At 35.6% G+C, this 17,610-nt stretch overlaps 1 long non-coding RNA gene across 1 annotated transcript; it reads right to left on the reverse strand.

Annotated features, from left to right (window-relative positions):
• Positions 1 to 14,960: 14,960 nt before the first annotated feature.
• On the reverse strand, positions 14,961 to 16,985 carry LOC107869610. Its single transcript, XR_001673862.2, has 3 exons — positions 16,753 to 16,985; positions 16,408 to 16,485; positions 14,961 to 15,281 (listed from the first exon to the last, which is right to left on the reverse strand). It is a non-coding gene; the product is annotated as an uncharacterized LOC107869610 (long non-coding RNA).
• Between the last annotated feature and the right edge of the window lie 625 nt (positions 16,986 to 17,610).

Raw genomic sequence — 17,610 nt, forward strand, 5'->3', positions numbered from 1 at the left:
GCTAAGTATTGGAACTTAGTCTTTTCTAAAGCCCTCAAACTTTAAAGAATTTATTTATGACCTTTCTGACCTCCGAAAGTTAGTTTTTAAGTTGATTCATGATTGGGAGAGTCAATAGTACATCTCAAGTGAGTTTCAAAATTTTCGGACAAGCGTAAGGCCATGTTTGAAACTCCAAAACAGTAGCTCAAGGCGACTAGCCCGCGGTGCCTCACCTATTTCGGTGCTAGGAGAAGACTACAATAGAGACCATGGAGCCTTGCCCAGAGCGGCGCTCCAGAGCCCGCGGCGCCCTGGCCAGTCCGGTTCAGGTAAATTTTGTAGTCATATTTTGCATTTTTAAGGGAAAATGGGTCATTTTCCCTTCACCCAATGTCTCCATTACACGAGATTAAAGCCTAAAATGGCAAAATCACTCATTTTTTTTCACAAAATCCTTTCAAGAACAACCCCTAACTTCATCAAGTTCAGGAAACAAACCTCAAGAATTCACTCCAATCTCCACAAAGTTAATAATTAAGGTATGTGAAGTGTTCATCCAAGGGTTCCTTCCACCCTTGGAGTTCAAGAAACTATTTTTAAAACTTCAAGTGTACTGATTTCATGAATTCCATGTTGGATTTAATTATAATGATTTGATGGGTTTTTAATCCATGTTTTATTACAAGTTTCATGGGTAGTTAATTGATATATGTGTAGTATCATGTGAATCCATGTTAAACCCTCGAATGTGTAAATTTATTTTGGTAGTCATGATGCATTAGCATGTTGTTCATGCCCAAGTATAAGGTTATGCCTTCCATGTGTTGGACAAAATGCCTAAGTTAATAAATTATGCATTGTGGTCCATTGGTGACCTTATGAATTCATACTAGAACTACATGTTCCAAATTTGCTCCCATATTAAAGATATACTTTGTAAGTGATTGATGGAATGTCCATAAGAATTAATTAGTGAAATTATGATATGCTAGCATGTGTTTTCATTCATGTACAAGCCCAAGAATATGGAAAAATGTCTCAGTGACTACATTGTGAATATTTGACTATTGTCATGTTATCAAGAAGTGCCATGTCTTAGTATTATATATGTTATCGAGTCCTGGGGTATTTAATACTCGATAATTTAATTGTTTACCTAGAGCCAGTGTCAGTACAGAATAGTATCAATCATGTCATGATCAGTAGTACTCTCAGTCAGATACGAAACTCAGTAGATCTCATTAGTTACAGAACTCAGAAAAACTTAGTAAAGTCAGTATCAATCCAGTTTAGTTCATTACATCAGTTCAGTGTCTTTCAGTTGGGAGTATGATTCAGCATCGAGTGAACCCAAGGATAGGGAGTCACCTTCTAGCATAGGGTGTGATCTTTAGAAGCAGTCCTTGCATTCTAGAACTATGTAGCCAGCATAGGTTGAGACATCAACCTTCCAATAGAGGGTTGATGAGGTGTCTTACCTGCTAGTTGAAGGTACCACCATTCTTATTCAGAGCACCTACCAGATGAGGGTGACTTAGCATTTGTTCGTACCCGTGGCATGGTACTGACACCCTTCCAATTGGGGTTTTAGGTTGGACCCCAATCAGTTTAAAGAGAGGCATGTCGGTTAGATTATTATCTCCCACAGTCTCAGTTTCAGTTCCAGTTCTCAGTATAGAACTCAATTCAGTTCTACAAAAATCAAGACTGTCAGACACAGTCACTCAGTTTAGCACGAAACTCAGAATAATTCTACAGAAATCAGGACTGTCAGATGCAGTCACTCAGTTATCAGTAATACAGTATCAGTAAACTCAGATATCAATAAACCAGTGATTCAGAACTTAGTATTCGGTATTACTATGACCTCATTTATAGTTTAAGCATTCATACATGTACTTTCTTTCAGTTATGATCATGTTATTCAGTCAGTTATTGTTTATGCATATGAACCCATGCACATCAGCCTACCTCACTTAGCATACCAGTACATTCAAAGTACTGACACATACTTTTATTTTACGCTATGATGTCTTATATCATAGGTTCAGACGTACGGGCTCCTGACCGCACTTAGCAGCACAATCTATCAGTAACAGAGTTAGAGGTGAGTCCTCATAGTTTGAGGAAAGATTTATCTTTTCAGTTATATTAGTACTCAGTTTACTTCAGTATTTAGAGTTAGTTGGGGTCTTGTCCCATCAACTCCTTGTTCAAACAGTAGAGGCTTTTCAGACTAGTGTATTTTAGATAGATGTATCAGTATTCAGTTCTTAGTATTTATTTCTTGTTTGAACCTTATGGAAGATTTCTACCTAATTTTTGCATAACTATAGTATTGTTATTCAGTTATTGCAGCAGGTACCAGTCATGGGTTAGCTTGTGGTCCTTTAGGGTTATGAGCACTGTGTACCGTCCAGGGTACAGACTCGAGGCGTTACACAATCCCAAAATAGTCAGTATCTTTTCACAATGGTCTTTAAACTTTTGAGGCTCAATAGAAGATGGTGTTGCAACAAAATCCAGGGGCTTAAGATCTATGAAATTCTTAAGATCCTTGGGTTTCCCCATAACTGAAACCAAATGATCAACTAGTTGAGGTACCTCAGAATTTGGAACATTCAACTGAATTTGTGCCTACGATTGTGAAGTAGCTTGAGGAGCTGGAGTTCGACTATGATTAGGCATCAATGCCTCAAGTACATTCAATATTCTTACCACTATGTTTGCATGCAATGCAACAGTAGGTACAATAGCTGGCACTGCAGTTGGAGTATCTAGATCAACCTTGTGTCACCCCTTTTTTAACCAAAAAAAATTAGATTATAAATTTGAAAGAGTTTTATTATTAAGTAACAAAAAGATAAAAAAATTTGTTTCGAAAAGGATCTTTTACAATTAAATTTAGAGTGGACACTTAGCATAATTGGGTGTGCCAAGTCACCTTTGGAAATCCTTTTTCAAAACTATTTTTGACTCTTTAAGTTGGTTTACGAATAGAAATTCCGACTAAGGAATTTTGTTGACCGGGGGGAAGGTGTTAGAAACCCCTTGGTCCTGTGGTTGGACCACGGTCACTTGGTGGAGCATATCGGCTAATTTAATATTATGAATATATAAACCACACAAAAATGCACAAACCAATTAATCAAATAAACAAACAAAAACAAATCCAAAATTATAGTGTCAAGTCCAATTATTACAACCCGAAATATAAAGGGAATGAAAAGCAAACCTACACTAATCCTAAACTAAGCTCCAATGTTTTACCCGATGCCTTGGGCCTTCGTCACGGATGTCCTCTAAGTATAAAATACTTTGGGGATTACCCGGTGAATAAGTGCAATATAATCTCGGGGCATTCCCTGGAGAATGAAAACATGTTTAAATCTTGTGTGATAAAGCAGAAAGAACTATTCACACGCACACTTAAACATTTAACAAAATACTATTTCTAAAAATTGCCTACCCAGCCTATCGTTTGCCTACCAATTTTGATCTAAAATGTGATATTGTCAAACTTAGCAAATTCGATGCCTATTTTTCCTCAAACAAACATCAATTAATCAACACAAACTAATCACGTTTAATTTCTAGCCGTTTTCAATTCTCACCCCCCAATCCATTCTCAACATGATTAAACCAATTCAATACGTAATCCATCAATCAAGTTTTCACATCCAAGTCCAACATCAAACAATATGCAACGAAGAATCAAACATGCCAAACACACCAATCATTATAATAACGTAAAAAATTAGAGAAAAAAAGATAGAATTGGACATCAATGTCACTTTCAAAAATTGATGTATTATTCCAATTAAACTTGGCAGAATCCACGTCCGAAATACCTCGATTTGAACATCAACAATGAACAATGCAAACTCGAATATAGAAAACCCATTTGGGCTGATATAAACAAATCAAAACAACATCAGTACGGACCCCTGAATCACAATTTCTACCATCTTCCATTAGACATTGTTGGAATCGGATAGAAACAAATCAAGCTCGACTATTTTGAGTTAGATTCAGGTCGCAACAGAGCTGGTGATGTTTTTCAATCACAGATTTGCCGTAACAATGACAAGGTAACAACGAAAGATGTTTTCTAATAGAGATTTCAATGAGAATTTCACTGAAAATACCTTATCTCACCGTCAATCACTCTCTCACGTTTTCCTCTTTGTTTTGCCCCCTATTATTTTTTTTCCTCCTAAATTATCCCTATATTTCTCTCTAATTCCTCATCCTTCAAAACTCTATTGCTCTACCTATGTGTGTGCATGAGTGTGTGAAATATGCGAGTTTTTGTGATGTATTGATGGTGCTGCTATTCAAAAAATAAAAGCTAATAGAGTAGTGACGTGTATAGTTATGGTTGTTCGTATGTTATTCTTTGGTGAGGGGGGATGGTGAGGATTCTGTGTGTTTGTCGGATTGTGGTGGTGAAGAATATGAATTTCCAGTGGAAATTTTGTTTTTTCTTTATATGTTGAAATTAATCTGGGTGTGTGTATTTCCCATGTTCTCCGAGAGAGAAAAAAATGGAATCCCCTTTTTCTAGTTCCTAAAATCTATATTTGTATAAGAGAGGAATGAAATATATGGTCGTGGATGTGTATGGTGGGCTTCTCTGTTATGGTGAAGATCAATGAAAAAATATGAGGGGCGGGGTACAAGGGTAGGGTAGGGGTAAGGGGTGGTGAGGTGGGGGTAGGGGTAGTTAGGATGAGGTGTAAAAATTAGTTAGGATAAGGATATATTAGGGATTTAATTTGTTAGGATTTGGTTATTATTTATTTTCTTGTAGGGAAAGTGTAGAATGGGTGAGGGTACGTGGTAAGGTGAGCTAGAATTGAATAAAATTAAACTTCGGAAGGGATAAAATTAGGTGTCTACATCATGCCCCCTTTTGGGTGTAAACGCAAAGTGTTTTCAGAAAAAAAAGTAGACGACGAGACCAAATTTTGACCCACCATTATTCGAAGAAAGAAATAGAAGGAAGAAGAACAACCGAGTTGGAGAGTCGAATGAGGTCCTGTCGAAGTTCCGGTCCGCACCTCTGTCATTACATCAAAAATGAAAATAACAAGTTAAAAGATAATTGAAATTACAAAATCTTATCTATGCAGCTTCTTTTGGACTCTTGACTTGAGTTTCATCACCCTATTCTTCAGGTGGGCTCCTGGTTTGCAATTTCTTCACTTTATTACTTTTTGATTGCTTTACCTTGTTACTTGACTTTCAATTTCAACACTCTGTTCTTCAGGTAGGCTCCTGACTTGCTATTTTATCACCTTGTTCTTCAGGTGAGCTCCTGACTTACTATTTCATCACTTTGTTCTTCAGGAGGGCTCCTAACTTGCTATTTTTTCAATTTGTTGACTTGTAGCTTCTTCGTCTTGTTGCTTGACTTTCAATTTCAACACCCTATTTTTCAGGCGGGCTCCTGAAATAACATCAAAACTAGAAAGAAAATTATTCCAAAAAATATTATGATAAAAAAAGATTGCATTTGTCAGAAAAGTAAAATTTCAAACAATAGGAATTAAATTTTTTGCCCTAGTTTATCATCAGATAACTTTTGCGAATGTCAAATCTAATTATAACTACTTGCATGTTACAATGATGAATCAAGATTTTGACCAAGAAGTGCATCTCTTAAGAGTAAAATTAAATGACCAAGACTGGAAAGTGCGCCTCCTAAAAATTAAAGTGAGGAATACCAACTAAAAAGTGCATCTTCTAGAAGTCAAAGGGAATGACTTGACTAGAAAGTACATCTTCTATGAGTCAAGACTTAAGTTAGGAAGTGCATCACCTAACAAGTAAAATTTGAATTACCCAATAAAGCAAGTGCGTCTCCTTACCAATGCCACTTGAATTACCAAAACAAGGAAGTGCATCTTCTTACCAATGCTACTTGAATTACCCAAACAAGGAAGTGCATCTCCTTACAAATGTCACTTGAATTATCCAAATAAGGAAGTACGTCTCCTTACCAATGCCACTTGAATTACCAAAATAATGAATTGCGTCTTCTTATAAATATCGTTTGAATTACCCAAACAAGGAAGTGTATCTCCTTACAAATGTTACTTAAATTATCCAGACAAGGAAATGTATCTCCTTACAAATGTCACTTGAATTACCGAAACAAGAAAGTACATCTCCTTACAAATGCCGCTTGAATTACCCAAACAAGGAAGCACATCTCTTTACAAATGTTACTTGAATTGTCCAAATAAAGAAGTATGTCTTCTTACAAATGCCGGTCGAATTACCCAAACAAGGAAGTACGTCTCCTCTCAAATGTCGCTTGAATTGCCCAAACAAGGAAGTGCACCTTTATACAAATGCTGCTTGAATTATCCAAATAAAGAAGTGCATCTCCTTATAAATGTTGCTTGAATTACCCAAACAAGAAAATGCGTCTCCTTACAAATATTGCTTTAATTACCCAAATAAGGAAGTGTATCTCCTTATAAATATTGCTTGAATTACCCAAACAAGGAAATGCGTCTCTTTACATATGTCGCTTGAATTACCCAGACAAGAAAATGTGTCTCCTTACAAATACCACTTAAATTATCTAGGCAAGAAAATACGCCTCTTTACAAATGCTACTTGAATTTCCTCAGGAAATGCGTCTCCTTACAAATGTCACTTCATTTACCCCTGCAAGAAAATGCATCTCCTTAAAAATACCACTTGAATTACCCAAGGAAATATGTCTCCTGGACAAGGAAGTGTGTCTCATAGAGATATTGGATTATAAGTTTTACCCTAATTTTGATTACCAAACCTGTGCAGCAACATTACCTCTTATATTTGTAGAAGTGAGAATATTTCGGCCTTTGATGTTTAGTCTTTGAAATCCTTAATTTAAAGGTAACATGTGTTCCTATTTCATACAAAGAAAACTTGTGAGTTTAAAACAGGGTGGTTGGTTTGTTGCTTTTGCTTTCGCGGCAATCGCTCTTGCCTCTATCATATTTAACCTGGCTTCTAACCATTAGCATATATCATTGACCTGCTGCATCATTGACCCAAACTCTGGTTATTAAGAATGACTCTGGAACAAACATGATATCTCGTTTTGCCAGGCTTCTCAGATAAACTCTTTGAACCTTTGTATTTCATAAGTTCCCACACTTATCTGTTGACAAAATTTTCTGCATGCCTTATTTTGGCTCACAATTATGTCTCTTTTAGTGATGGACTTTTTGTCCTGCTTTGTGTAATTGAAGAAGTTGGTAGCCAGTTTTGAAAACTTTTCTCACTTATTTTGACATGGACTTGACTCAAAGACAAGAGAAAAATGACAATGATTTTTTTATTTGGATAACTGACTCAAGAAAATAATGATAAGAAAGAAAAGACAGTGAGTGTCCTAATTTGAAATAAAGAAATGAAAATTTTATCTAAAAATGACAGTCAACTCTAATGATTATGCTATGCATTTGGATTAAGCTGCCTGATCTTTCATCCGAACTTTCTACCAATTGTTCTTATGTTAATGGCCCTGAGACTAAGTTACTTTCTTGGGCCAATTGCATTCGGAGACTTCATTAGGCTAGTGACACCTTAAAGGATTTTTTCCTCCAAATCTCTCTCATTTTCTCTCTCAGCTCACCATCGTCTTATGGTGCCCGTAAGGGTTTTCACCTATAAGGCTCTCTCATTTTATTTCTCTCAACTTACCATCATCTTACGATGCCCAAAAGGGTTTTCAATAGTAAAACTCTCATTTTTATTTCTCTCCTACTTTCTTATGCTGAGGAAGACAAGTAGTTCCCAAATGCATCCTCATATCCATGCATGCTTAGCCTTAACATTCTCAAAGATTGCTCTAAAGATCTTTCTTTGGTTGTAACTTGGCTTTTGGATAGGGTTAGAAAGAAAGAATGTCATGAGGCTCAAATGACACTTGAAGTGGGATAGGACTTACAACCTTTGGAACTGACTCAAATAATGAGGATTGACTCATGCCCTGGTTTTTTTTTACTCGGTGACTCTAAATTATTTATTTGGTTGGACCGAGCCCTGAGTAGGGCAGCCTACATATCTCACTCTCGAGAGAGGAGAATCAGGTCACACTTAGTTCTGATAGTTGATTTTTCGCTTGATTTCGATTTTTTTTCCTTTCTTTTTTTCTCTTTTATTGACTCTTTTTTCTTTTGGGACATTTCTTACTCTATTTTTTCTTGACACTCTTTTCTTTTCTTTCTTTCGACACATTTTTTCTCTTTTTTTTTTTTGAAATTTTCTGACTTTATTTTTACTCAACACTTTTTTTTAACTTTACTGACTCTATCTTGATTCCAAAAGGGGGGTATGAAAGAAAATATAATTAAGGCTCAAATGGGTAAACAAAGGATGACACAATGTTTTGATAGCAGAGTGAAATGTTTTCATCATATCAATCCTTAAAACTGCAAGTACCTAACATGCAATGTGAAAGTGAAAGATGGAGATCATTCGCGACATCTTTACAGCACTAACTTTAACTAAATTTGTACATCGCTACTCTTGCACTTTGTTTAACATATAACTCCACTTTTGGTTTACATTCCTCTCATCAAAGGATTTATGCTTTCGTGGAGTTGACTATCTTCCTGTTTCACTTGATATAGGGATCACACATCCATTATTTGACCTAATTGAGCTATGCTTTTCAATTAATGACCAATTTGTTCTATGATTCTCAAAATAATTGCCTTAATTTAAAAGAAGTCTTCAACATGGTCACCAAAAGTGTCAACACTATCAATTTCTCGAATGTCTTTTTTTTAATTTTAGCCCTCTAATTCAAAGTTTATGCTCAAATTGGATTTCAAGATCCAGCTAAAAATTCTGCAAGCATGGCATATCACTAGAGCCAACATAAAATATACTATGTAAAGAAAACAAACAAACAACAAATATTTAAAACACAAAGGGAAAAGGGACACTCTATTTAGTTGAAATAAAAGATAGAAGGGTTTGAACATAAATGACAAAGGGACAAAATAGGATAGATGCTGAACTACAAACCTTAAATAATTTGGATAATAGAAAAGAAAACAAAACAAACTACCAAACCTCCTCCTAGTGGGGAGAGGAGAGACTTTTCAATTGCTGATCCTGACATCTTAGCCACTGATTTGTATTTCAGCATGACTAGAGCTTTTACAACTGTCAAACATATTCCCTTCAACAAATAAGTTCTGGATCCCATGCTCAATTCATTGCTTCCTACATATTGTGCACTATCGTATGTTGGTGAAGGATTCTGTGGGACCGTTGAGGTGCCAATGTTTTGCACCATAATCAATTTATCTTGAATCATCTTCTCTATTTATCTTTTCAAAATACAACAATCATCAGTACTGTGACCTTGCATATTAGAATGATAAGCACATCATACATTAGGATTCAAAAAATTTTGAATGTGGATTGGGAGTATTCCCAGGGATAGGAGTAATCATGACCCATTGTCTCAATGTCTGGAACAAATTGATATAGGACTCCTCAATTGCTGTGAAATGATCCTTTGCCTTCCTCCTCATTGCGAACTCTGGCCTCGGATGAATCTTGGATTTAGAGGTTCCTTGGTAAATTTATTGGGGTCGAGGACGATGTTGAAGGACCGGTGCACGTCATTGTGGATAAGAAGGTGGATGAGTATACTGTTCTGCATTGTTCAAAGGATACTGAGGAACTACAATAAAATATCTTGGATTTTGAAAAGAGGAACCTTATTGCAAGTGAGCATATGGATTTAATGTGTAAACTTGAGATTAAGACTGATAATGTTGCTAAGTTAGACCTCTCGATCTCTACTTTTCCCCGGGAACGATGATAGGTATGTTTTTCTTTTTTTTTCCTTCAGTCTCTCTCAACTGATTACAACATCGTCATAGGTGTTTTACATAATCCTCATACCCATTATGCTCCTCAAATTTCGATACCTCAAAGCTTAAAAGGAGGTTAACACTTGAAGACATGCCCCAGTTTTTACGTGAAACATCTTCATAGCCCACAAGTCCCAAGGATCTTTTCATATCATTTTCTACACTCTTCACTTTCCCCTCCATTGCTCTGGATTTTCTGGTATGCTAAGCTTCTTGGTGAGAAATTTTAGAAGTCCAATTAACTTAGTTGTAGGCTCAAGAGTATAACAATGATCATCAAGAGTATTGAACGTGGACTCACTAGTGGACTAGGAAAGCACAATCGTTGGATTAATAGCCAAAGTGAAAGCCTCAGTAGAAAGTTGAGCAATAAAAGCACAGATAGTATGTGGTGCTGTGAATGTGGTAGGCTTATACTGAGGAGCTAAAGAAAGAGTGGTGGAAGCATTGGTGCATTTGACGTGGAATAGATTCTGAGGCATGCTGTGGTTCATCAACAACAGTAGGAAACTGAATTTGCGATTTTGGTGGAAGACTCAAGGTATTAGCAGGGTCAATAGTGGGGAACGGAGAAGGAGGCAGCCCACTGACCCAAGCTTAATACATTTCCATCATTTGTTGTCTTAGTCTCCTAATCTCTTGCTTTAAACTCTCATTTTCCTAACTCTTTATTTGATCCATGATGTCACTCTCTATATCCCTGTTGGATACAACTAATCGTTCCTTAGATTTGATGTGATATGGAGAACCAACTACAATGCCACAATGCCATAAACCACCCACCTTAAACTAAATGAACAAGAGATAACAAACGTGTTAGAGTGCAACACTTTTTCAAAACTCTTTTTCTGCTTTTCTTTTAGAAAGATCACCGAACCCAAAAAGGGCTCCTACATATCTCACTACCGAAAGAGGAGAATTAGGTATGCGTGGTTCGTGAAGTTTTGGCACAACATAGCCAATCAAATTCTTTTTTTTTCTTTTTCTTTTGAAACTCGTAGGAGAAAAGAAAATAACAAATGGTCAAAAGAATTGACAAAAATATTTTTGAATTTTTAGGTTTAAGTCTCTATACAAAATGAACCCTATGATTACCAAAGATTTTATTTTTGGATTTTCAATTTTTAATTTCACATAAAAATGAAACTTGAAACTATTAAAGGAAAATCTTTTTGGAGTTTTCTTTTGAAGTTGTTTATGAAACACCTACTCTAAAGGAGAACTGAAAAAAATCTTTTTGAATTTTTGAGATTCCTATACAAAATAAAACCTATTATTACCAAAAAAAAATCTTTTTGGATTTTCAATATTGAATTTCATATGAAAATGAAAATTGAAACTATTAAAGAAAAATATTTTTGTAGTTTTCTTTTAAAGATGTACATGATACCTACTCTAATAAAGAGTGAAGAAAATCTTTTTGGATATTTCAAATAAGATCCCCGAATCAACAATAGGTTGCCTACGTATCTCACTCCTGAGAGAGGAGAATCAAGGGTGCGTAGTTCGTTTAGATTGGACAATTAAAGATTAAATAACCATCTACACCCTGACCACGACCACAAACAGATGAGGAAAAAAGTCAATAAAATCTTTTTTGGGGTTTTCAATTTGACACTTCACATAAAACTAACACCAACAACTACGAAAGAAAAATCTTTTTTGATATTTTCACTATACAAAATGTAGAAAACTTTTACCATATTTTTGGATTTTCTTTATAAAAAACTCCTATAAGAAAAAACAATCTTTTTGAATTTTCGAATTGTGAATGCTCAGTAAAGAATAAAAGAAATTTTTTTTTGATATTTTTGTTTTTGAAAAATGAATGCAAAATGTAAAATAAATCTTTTTTTGAATTTTGAATTGTTGAAAACAAAAACCATAAAGAACCCTAAAAACTACGAAACTCTTTTTTGATTTACCTTTTCTCTTTTATTTCTTTTTTTATTTTTTATGCCTACACACTTTTCTTTAATTCTAGCACATGTTTTCCCCAAATCAGTCTATCAAATGGCCATATCACCCTCAAAGATGCAACAATTAGCACGTAGGGATGTTTTAGGGGTGAGTCTCATACAAAGGACCAAGTGGGTCCCGCTAGGTCTCAATATGATGCAGATAAGCATGACCTAAAGGTTGACCTATGCTAGGGTCCACTAACAAGACTGTTCGGAGAAGCATATGGTCGATAGTGGTTGCGATTACTTTCCACCTACTCCATATCAGCTGACGGCTCCCCCTCTTAAAATAAAGGGTGACTCAACTATAGGTCGTGTACACAGCATGAACTACAGAACTTGTTGTGGAAAGAATTGACACGGGTTATGCAAATAATGCCATATATAAAGCGGTAACACATAAGAGGAAAAACTGTAAACACATAGCAAGTAGGCACTCAACAATGATAAAACAAATACAAACAATAATACAAACAGTGTTTATACACTCATAATGTCAAACTAAGCCGATACAACTCCAAAATAAGCTTGAATTCTGAAAAATCCCCAGCAGAGTCGCCAGAGCTGTCACACCCCTTTTTTAACCCAAAAAGACTCGATTATAAGTTTGAAAGGGTTTTATTATTAAGTGACAAAAAGATGAAAATTTTGTTCCGAAAAGAATCATTTACAATTAAATTCAAAGTCACCACTTGACATAATCGGGTGTGCCAAGTAACCTTTGGACATCCTTTTTCAAAACTGTTTTTAACTCTTTAAGATTGGTCTGCAAACGGAGATTTCGACTAAGGAATTATGTTGACTTAGGAGAAAGTGTTAGGCACCCCTCGGTCCCGTGGTTTGACCATGGTCGCTTGGCGGAGCGTATTAGCTAATTTGATGTTATGAATATATAAACCACACAAAAAAACACAAACCAATCAATCAAACAAACAAACAAAAACAAATCCAAAATTATAGTTCCAATCCAATTATTACAACCCAAAATAAAAAGGAACTGAAAAGCAAACCTACACTAATCCTAAACTACACTCCAATGCTTTACCCGATGCCTCGGACCTTCATAACGGACGTCCTCCGAGTAAAAAATACTTCGGAATATTCTCCGATGAATAAGTACAATATAATCTCGGGGCATTCCTCGGCGAATAAATATATCTTCAAATCTTGTGAAATAAAGCAGATAGAACTATTCACATGCAGACTCAAACATTCAACAAACACCATTTCTAAAAATTGCCTACCCGACCTATCGTTTGCCTACCAATTTCGATATAAAATGTGATATTATCAAACTTAGCAAACTCGACTCCTATTTTGTATCAAACAAACATCAACTAATCAACACAAACTAATCACGTTTAATTTCTAGCCGTTTTCAATTCTCACCCCCCAATCCATTCTCAACATGATTAAATCAATTCAATACGCAATCCATTAATTAAGTTTTCACATACAAGTCCAACATCAAACAACACACAACGAAGATTCAAACATGCCAAACACACTAATCATTCATAATTATGTAAAAAATTAGAGGAAAAGAAGATAGAATTAGACCTCAATGCTGCTTTCAAAAATCAATGTATTATTCTGATTAAACTTGGCAGAATCCACATCCAAAATACCAAGATTTGAACCTTAACAATGAACAACGCCAACTCGAATATAGAAAAACCAATCGGGTAGATTTAAACAAATCGAAACAGCGTCAGTATAGACCCCCGAATCATAATTTCTACCATCTTCCATTAGACATTGCTGAAATCATATAGAAACAAATCAAAGTAGACTATTTTAAGTCAAATTTAGGTCAAAATGGAACTAGTGGTATTTTTCAATCACAGATTCACCGTAACAGTGACAAAAGATGTTTTTCGATGGCGATTCCGATGAGAATTTCACCGAAAACACCTTATCTCATCGTCAGTCTCTCTCTCATATTTTCCTCTTTGTTTCTCCCCCTATTCTCTCTTTTTTTTCCTAGTTTCTCCCTATTTCTCTCTCTAATTCCTCATTCTTCAAATTTCTCTTACTCTACATTATGTGTATGTGTGCGTGAGTGTGTAGTATGTGAACGATGTGTGTTGCTATGATGTATTGATGGTGCTGTTGTAGTGTGTGAAGGATTTGTGGAAGTGTGGCAGTGAAGAAGACGAATTTCTAGTGGGAATTTTGTTATTTCTCTGTATGTTGAAATTGATCTGGGTATGTGTATTTTCCATGTTCTTCGAGAGAGAGAAAAAATAAAATCCCCTTTTTCTAGTACCTGAATCTGTATTTGTGTGTGAGAGGAACGAAATATATGGTCGTGGATGTGTATGGTGGGCCCCCTGTTATGGTGAAGATTAGTGAAAAAAATATGAGGGGTGGGGTACGGGGGTAGGTGGGGTATGGTAGGGGTAAGGGGTGGTGAGGTGGGGGTAAGGGTAGTTAGGATGAGGTGTAAAAATTAGTTAGGATAAGAGAATATTAGAGATTAGGGATTTAATTTGTTAGGATTTGGTTATTATTTATTTCCTTGTGGGGAAATTATAGAATGGATGAGGGTACGTGGTAAGGTGAGCTAGAATTGAATAAAATTGAACTTCGGAAGGGATAAAATTAGGTGTCTACAAGCCTAATCCTGCACTTGCTCAGGAGCAACAACTCTGGGCTGGCCCCCATTTCCAACTCCACGCTGAGCACCAGTTTGTGTCCTAGTTCGAGGCCTAGTTGGATGAGACCGAACTCGACCACCACCATAAGTAGAATCCTATCTTGCACCAAGCCCAACAGGTGCATTAGATCGACTAGCGAAAAAAAAACCACATCTCTTAACTATCTGTGATATAATAATTAAAGGTTAGACTTAATTCAACTCAACGCACGAATAATGAATGGAAAAGAGAAAACTTCCTAGATGTTTTGTAGCCTCAAGTTCATAAGTATGGGAGCCTACATACCCCTGAACAAGAATCTACTAAACATTGCTCCATGACCCGGGACATAAAGCCTAGACTCTGATACCAGCTTTGTCAAATCTCAAAATAACCCCTAGGCGTGACTGGCTTCCGCTAACAACACTTGCTTGGAGAATCAAATTTTCATACATTCACGATGTCAACAAACACCAAGCTAAAAATACGTGCAACTTTAAATGCACAAAATAACTATTAAAGGCAAAGTAATTATCCACCCAGTTATCGTAATACGGTTTATGAAAACAACAATACTTAGATAATAACTCTCAAGCCCCAAATCTCACGCTAAGACCATGGAGCATCTAAACAAAGTTACATGAATTCAGCTTTCAGGCATGCAAACCAAACAAAAAGAAATATAATCTAAAAATAACTAAATCTGGATGACAACCTCCACGAATAATGTGAAGCCTCACCTCAGTGACAAAATCCACATGTAATACGTCAGCCACAAGTCTCTCCCTCCGCAACTATATCTGCAGATATCAAGTAAAGAGTGAGCTATATACAGATATAACTCAGTAAGATCTTTGATCCGCTACTTTAATACCCCTGGAACAAGTGTTAGAAAATACAAGGCACAATAAAATACACAAATAATATGAACATAATGTCTCTCATAAGATAATATCAATAAGGTCCAACAAAAAGTTCAAAAAGCTACTCTGTATCTCAACCAATCCAACTCTCACGACTTGTCATAAACAGCAGTGAAGGTGATCAGCCTAACACTCCGACAAGTGCACAGCAACATATATAATTCCCCAAAAATCTTCTACGGCAGCATGTACAAGACCCTAACATATTACGGCAGCATAAGTATGCCCCTAACATATTAAGACAGTTATGTATGCCCCTAAAGACTATAACGGCAGTGAAGAAAATATATTCAACGCCCCAACATCATGCCACATATTACTACTAAGTAGTTCTCACTAGACTTCAAAAATACTTATCCATAACTAGTCAATACCACCGATTCTATCAAGCCGCACGCTTGTTCCAACACATGGACTAGGCAGAAAAACATATATCCATTTTTATAAAGCGGTTTGAAAAACAAGCATCAAAGTTTAAAGTCTCACTTACCTTGCTAACGACAAATTTTCCAACTTTGCAATGTGTAGGACATCAACCAAACAATGATCAATGGGACCAATCTAAATAAAATATTAAATAACAATATTAATTTTGCTATTTCGAGCCAAGTCTCAATATCTCCAACTTTTAAACTTACAGCTAGACCTTAGTATCCCATGACGTACATATTGAATTAACAATAATTTTTCAATACAACTATCTAAACAAGACACCAACGATGAGGAAAAGAAAATTCTCAAACAAAGGTTCAGTTTTGTTTACTGTCAATAGCTTCCAAAGTTGAGAATTGATGTTTTCTCATGCTAATGAAACCAAAACTAAGTCCCAATTTACTCCTTCTTTGCATAACCACTACTGTATTAGCACAATTCTTTACCATAAACCAATCATAAGCCCCAATTATTTCTATTCTAGCTTGCTGCACTAATATCATGAACAAACACAACACTATTGTACGTGTATTTTAATTTACATGCTAAAGAACAATGGAAAAGTTCATACCTTAATAATTGAGAAGCTTTAATCCCACTTTTGTGTTCTCCAACCTATGTGTTTTTCTCCTACGCTGCCTGCTCATATCTTCCAAAAATAAAAGGAGCAATATATAGTCCAAGTATTTTGCTTGTAAAGTTAGTAGCGTGAAACTGAAGGAGGCTTTTGATTGAATTCTTTTAAATCCCTTAATTAACATTAATAACTGGTTAAAATTACCAATTAATCCTTTATTAAAAAAACAATAAATTGAGCTATTACAATATTCTAGTACTTGGGGATTGGGATATGACTTAACTATTAATGACTAATAAGATCCTTAAGCTGATTGATGAGAGCATGCGATGAAATTACCGTAGTGGTTCCTGGGAGAAAAATTGATGGACACCCTATTGACATCCACCCTGTGTTGTCTTGTACTGTGTTTTCTGGTGTGGACTCTTTGGCTGTTACACATGGAGCATTTCATTGGCTTGGCCAATCACTAAATTATTATTCTGTGGTTTCATTTAGTATTTCGAATGAGGTGTACGGAGAAATATTGTTACCAAAGTCAACGAGCATGATTTGCAATGTGAAGTACTTTATAGGTGGAGTGTCAGTATTTAGAGAAATGCTTTGTTGTTATTATACAACTTATATTCACGGGATGGAGATGGGCACTTTTAATTTATGGATAACGAAAGACTATGATATCGAGGAATTTTAGAATCTTTTCGTTGTTGTAGGAGATCTAAGTCTTTATTCAGCCATACCAGAATATGAATTTGCAGATGGTAAATTTCTATTCTCTTTGAGATATTCTGAATTTTGGACATCTAAAAGACCATCTGAATTAATATTATGGTATCCTCTACCTAATATTTTCTCCATTTAAAAAAAAAATGACAAGTTTTGACTTGACACGAAGTTTAAGAAAATAAAAAAGATCTTTAAATCTTAAATTAAATTTATGTCAAATATATCAAAAAGCTCTTTTGAAGAAATAGTCTTTAACCAAAAAGTAAAGGGAATCTTTAGAAAAAGGACGTGCGTGTGTAAGTATGGTACTCCTTAATTTCACTTCCTCCTAATTAATTAAAATTTGATCATGAGGTGGCATGTCACATGGCGTCCACCTCATCGAAGTATTAGTTCTTATGGATTTTAACTTGCGTTAAAAGTAGGGGTATTTTTGTTACCATAACAACATGAGTATATTTAGCCCATAGT

Source organism: Capsicum annuum, chromosome 4 (assembly GCF_002878395.1).
Source record: "Capsicum annuum cultivar UCD-10X-F1 chromosome 4, UCD10Xv1.1, whole genome shotgun sequence".
Classification (NCBI taxonomy): domain Eukaryota; kingdom Viridiplantae; phylum Streptophyta; class Magnoliopsida; order Solanales; family Solanaceae; genus Capsicum; species Capsicum annuum.